The sequence below is a fragment of the Toxotes jaculatrix genome, chromosome 8 (assembly GCF_017976425.1).
Source record: "Toxotes jaculatrix isolate fToxJac2 chromosome 8, fToxJac2.pri, whole genome shotgun sequence".
Taxonomy (NCBI): Eukaryota; Metazoa; Chordata; class Actinopteri; family Toxotidae; genus Toxotes; species Toxotes jaculatrix.
Genome location: NC_054401.1, coordinates 8638862 through 8644861, shown reverse-complemented (window position 1 = coordinate 8644861; position 6000 = coordinate 8638862).

Below are 6000 nucleotides of genomic sequence, written 5' to 3'. Positions count from 1 at the left end.
AAGAGGGAGAGAGGGGAGAGGAGGAGGAGGAGAGGGAGGGTGGAAATTTGACTGAAGAGGGGACTGAAGTTGGATAATCCAGCTGTGGCTTTAGTTCAAGGTTGATTGCTGTCACCGTTTCAGGCGCGGGTGTCACGCGTCTGCAGACCAAGCAAGCAGCAATTATTAATGGGTCAAATCTGTGTATACTTAGCCTGCATATGCAACTGTTTTTATTTATTTATTTGTTTATTGGTAAGTTTGGATCATATTTCATGATCACATTACTCCTTGTCACCCACTTCTGTGTTAAATTCGTCTTTGTGTTAATTGCTGTGCAGCATGGCTGGTTTCTCGCCGGATGGACGTTGTTGCATCGAGGTCTCACTGTTAAAATGACTTCACGTCTAAAAAGCTCTAGCCCATACACAAAATTTTAAAATCAACTCACCACAAATATGCATCTCTCGTTAATTGCAAAAACTATTTTTGACAAGAAAATTGGCCCAATTTTCGAAATCACAAACTCTTTCATGCCTGCCTCTGTGTTCCAGCCACTGCTCCTCTTCTCTGTAAACATAAGCCTTATTTCTCGTTCAGTCCACGCAAGGTTTATCCGCCAAGATCACCTTTGTTTCTTTTTAATGCTCATATTCATTCAATTAATCTGAGCTCTAATTCGTTTATATATTTATTTACTCGGTCCTGCTATCACTCTCTCCTTTTTTTCATCTCTCTCCAACGATTATCCTGGCGTCTAATTAGAAATCGATGCTGCTGGGCCGGCGGGTATTTGCAATGTGTTTGTGGACGTTGAGAACAATTCCCCGGACAGAAAAGACTGAGAGAAGAAAGAGAGAGGAAGAGGAAACGCTACACTACACTGCACTGCACTATATGCACGCACAACACACACACACACACACACACACATATTCTGACAACCGACTTTATTGCTTGCAGCTATTCTTCTTTCTAAAAAGCAGTAGGCTAAGTAAAAGAAAAAAAGAGGAAAGAATGCAAGGAAAGGAAAATGAAAAGAAAATCATTTTTTAACGACTGACGCCAGGGATTTCTGCAGAATTGTTGAGGAGTGTTTCCCTGTCTTTTAGGAAAACAAACAAATCTCGAAGTGGAAAAGCACTTTAAATGTGATGGCCTGCATCTCACCCCAGCCCGTGCTTTGCCAAAAAGTCGAAGGAGCCAATTCATCAAAAAGTTCTAACATGCAGTCGGCTATGGCTCGATAAGAATTATTATTATTATTATTATTATTATTATTATTATTATTATTATTATTATTATTATTATTATTATTAATCAGGCATTAATGCAAATATATTTGTATTTTGTTTTGAAGAGATGCGCAGTAAGATTAAGCAAAATGGTCAGAAATTAATTTTCAAAAGAAGTATGTTCAAATTTCCTTTTGGATTTTTACTTTAGATTTCACTAAACTAGCCTGTAACAGTTTTAATTTTCCGGTCATAAACTTGCATTTGTGCCTTAAAATAACTGCGAATGTGTTGGAAAGTTTGAAGGTCTGTGGCGCAGATTATGTTAAACAGTGGACTTTGCTACACATTTTTTATCATCGTCTTCATCATCATCATCATCCTCTTCTTCTCCCTGGACCGGTCATTACCGTCGCCGGCGCCTGTCTGATGCTCATACCGAGCTGGAGTCGCCTCCTTTCCGCCGCGTCCCGTGGAGAGGAGTCGGTGTAGAAGCGACGGGTTAGCGCCATTACCGGAGCCAATCGAACCTAAACGTATTAGCAGCTGCCAGATGAAAAAAGAAAGTGTTTCAACCAAGTAAAAAAAAAAAGAAATGTAGGGAATGAGAGCCTCGCACTTTTATTAGAGTAGCTTTACACCACGGTGTGTTCACCGTCTGTGCCCTGCGTTTTATTGGCTCGCCCCATAATCTGTTTTTCAGACGCTGTTTCTCTCTGTTTTCTGTGTTCATCATCCCAAACGAGATGCATCGCCCTCCCTCCCTCTCTCTCTCTCTCTCTCTCTCTCTCTCTCTCTCTCTCTCTCTCTCCCCCCTCACTCTCTCTGTGAGTGTGTGTCTCTGACTGTACATGGGTTCACCAGTCAGGAAGTGTCATATCGGGAAATACAGTGCTGGGGTGTCACCCCCCTCTGCATGATGAGGAAAACTGAATAACTTGCTTTTTCTCGTTGTTGCTTCACATTTCGTCAACCCCTGTGATGCTTTACTTGTGCCAAAACCATCAGTCTGGGCTCCCTGGTGTGTGTGTGAGGTTTTACGTGCGTGTGTGTAAGCGTGAGTGTCTGTGTGTCTTTGTTGTACAGCAGTAAGCCACATTTGAGCCTCCATCCTTGCATTTTCTGTCAGTCTGTCTGTCCATCTTGCACGCTCATTAAACGTCCCTCACACACATATACACACACACACACGCACACACACACACTCCCTCTCCTTCTTCTTCTTCTTCTTCCTCCGCGCCTCACGCTCCCCTTGCCCGTGGCTATATGATCGTGAAAAATGTGTTTACAAAACTCGCTCTCTCGCAGATCAAACCGTACGGACGAATCAAAGACTTTGGAGAGAGGAGAGAGAGGCAGAGAAGAAGCGAGGAAAGAGAGAGAGAGAGAGAGAGAGAGAGAGAGAGAGAGAGTGAAGGGGTACGAGCAGAGGGTGTGTGGAGGCCTTATAATTTTAAAATTCTCTGTGTGTTATTCTCTTTTTTTTTCTCCTCGTGTGTGTGTGTGTGGACATCTCCCTGTATCTCCTTTGGTAATACAATATCTTTAAGGCCCCCAAAACAACTATCTGTGTCTCACAGTTAAACATGAGATAATGCAATATTGATGTCTCCTTGTCTTTGCTATAACGCAATACTGGGCCCATTCTGGCTGGACACACTAACATGGGCCGATAGTGCCCTTGCACTTAAAAGAATTACTGTGATCCTGTAATAAATTTTAGAGGGATGGTACACAAATATCGAGTCCCTAAAGGAATATAGCAGAGTTAGTGGAACCATAGGAGTTAAAATTACTCCCAAAGTAGCATCAGGTCACCTTTCAGATCAAGTATTCAGCACAAGACAAATATCAAGTCCAGAGTGAACTGTTGTCATTTTGTTAGGGTGAGTTTCTTCTTTATGCATTTGGTTTTCAAAGGAGAGATTCAAAGCATGTTTTCTGGTCTTAGTTTAGAGTGCCTCAGCGTCTTTGCAAGTCCTTGTGTCCTCACAGTTCATGGGGACTGCGTGCCCTTCATTAGCCAGAGACTGTAGGCTTCAGGTTTAGCAAATATTTGCTCAAATTTTTACATTTTCTAGCCTTTTAGTTCCTTTAAAAAAAAAAGTCTGACATTAGGTGCCTGTCACCATCTCAATAAAGTTTTTTTGTGGACTATGTTAACACCAGGGACAACAATGGAAATAAGTCCAAAACTTTATCACGCTATCCCTGACAAAGTCTCATATGTTGTTTTATACTAAAACTCTGTCAAAAACACAGTCAAAAAAAGAAGTGGGTGAGAATTCCAGAAAATCTTATACAGTATTGTACAAAAGTGACATTTTTTTTGAACATTTGTCAGAAAAAGCGTAATTGTTTTGGTTAAGGTTGGGGTTGGTGGTGTGTACATGGTTTATAAGAAAACATCATTTTACATTATTAGATCAAAACTGGATGAGATCAGGCTCTTTGAAAGGGCACAGGCTACACGAGCAGCAGTGCAAGGACTTTTATTTTTTAAAGACAAGGATCTTGATTATCCCTCCTTTGTGTTTATGACTGAGGCTCAATAGTTGTATGTGAGAGGAGATAGTGTCTCAGATAATTAGAAAAAGGACAGGATGAAGACATAAAAAGACAAACAGTGGGACACAGGAGGAGAGGAGGAGTGTCAGTTAGAGGCTGGTGAAAAGGGTGAGGAGAAGAGAGAGAGAAGGAGAGGGAGGGGGGCAGACAGACAGGCGGGGGAGCGATTATAGCAGGGTTTATGTATGAGCTATTGATTGAGTCGGTGGTGACTTCTTGAGTGGTTAATTCGGGAAGTGAGAGCGATAGAGAGAGTAACTCACTGACCAGAGAGGGGAGAGGGGGGTGAATGGAGGGGATGAAGAGAGAGATAGAGAGAGAATGATGAGGATGAGTAGAGAGAGAGAGAGAGAGAGAGAGAGAGAGAGAGAGAGAGAGAGAGAGAGAGAGAGAGAGAAGTACATTTCCTCAGGTAAAAGTGTGGAAAACAAGGTACTATTTTGCAAGGAATTATGTTGTGTTTTTTCTCATTAACTTATAAAGGCACTATTAATCCTTGTATATTGTTGAAATTTTCCCCCCTGCTATATGAGTAACAATACTAATATTTTTAGGTAGTATTGAACTTCCTCCCATTGCCACGAACTTCACACATAAAGATGATTAAATACATAAGTGACCATCTATTATTACACAAGGCAAGGAAATAAATCAGGAGGGCACAGGGTCTCCAGGATTCCAACAAAACAGGACACAACAAAATTGTTTTAATATTCATTTAAGTAAATTAAAGTTACCTTTCAGCCTCTGTATCAGCCTCTGTAAATAAAATAAGCGCTATTTTGAAACAAATTCGTTGCCTTTTTCAAACCGCTCTCCAGACACTGCAATCACCACCACCACCCGATAAACAGAACACACACACACACACACACACACACCTCTTCCTTTTCTATAGGCGTGAAGCTGAGCCCATAGGACACTCATCTGCTCACTGGAAACAACAGATGGTTCTCTTGTTCTCACTGTATCACCTTGTCTGAGGAAGTCAAAATCAAGAGCAACAACTTGAACTAGGAAACTAGGTGTGTGCGCGTGCAAGCACGCGTGTGTGTTTGTGGCATGAGGCAAAGCGCGGAGGATCTCTGTTACAGGCTATAGATAGATTGGTTATTATTCTAAATGTATCCAATACATATTCGCCTCCAGTTTCGTTAGCGATGCATCTCTCATAGTTTGTTTGCTGGTAGGATATCCTGCAGTCAAATTCGTAAAAGCTGCGCGCGTGCGTAGGTTACGTGTGTTTTGCGTAAATGCAAGTGTTTGTGTGTGTGTGTACGCGCGTGCGTGCACGTGTATGTGTGTGAAGGTCAGCTCGCCGGCGCAGTTTCTTTTCCTATTTCTCTTCCCTCTCGCGCAGGTTTTGATCTCTCAGCCGCGAGATCAAAGGCGCTCTCTGGCTATTAGTCAGCGCGAGCCATTGATCCCTCATCGATCCACGCGAGACACAGCCGCCCCGTGAACACCGCGCGAGGCTCCCCAAAGCTCCTCCCGCGCGTCGGGAGAGGCAGAGAGAGAGAGAGAGAAAGAGGGAGAGAGAGAGAGAGAGAGAGAGAGAGAGAGCAGGAGAGAAGGAGCACGCAAAGGAGGGAGGTGGAGCAATGTGTGTGTGCGTGCGTGTGTGTGTGTGTGTGTTTTTCTACTGGCGCGGGCAGAGCCAAACTCGAGCTTTTTCTTTGCCGCGGGACATGAAACAATGAGGCTCGAGCCGGTTTTAATAAAGCGCGCTTTCCCTCCTTTCAACTCTGGCGCGAGGCGGACGAGCCGGCAGCGGAGAGCGATCGATAATTAATGACGATGAATAATTTAACCCTATCGATTGATACTTTTTTCTTCATCCTTTTCCCCCTTCTTTTCCTTATTTTCTTAAGGCTGGCGTTCCATACCATACTAATACCGTTATCATGCGCTCACATCCTCATCTCCACTCACCTCTACTTAAACTTGTTGGAGTTCTTCAGCTTTCATTAAAGACAAAAAAAAACAAAAAAAAAAACAGACAAGTTTCCTTATTTATCAGAAGCTACTGTAGCCTATTCATGACCTGAGCAGGAATCTAAACTTCACCTGGCTGCTGGAGCTAAAGCTCCAAAACTTCTCTCCATGAATGAAGCTGGCTTTTAAAGGAAAAGGCTGGTGACATTCTACGTTTCCTATTATAAATTAATCCAGTGAAAAAAACAAAATCAACAATGAATTTATCCAGCTAACAAGTCTT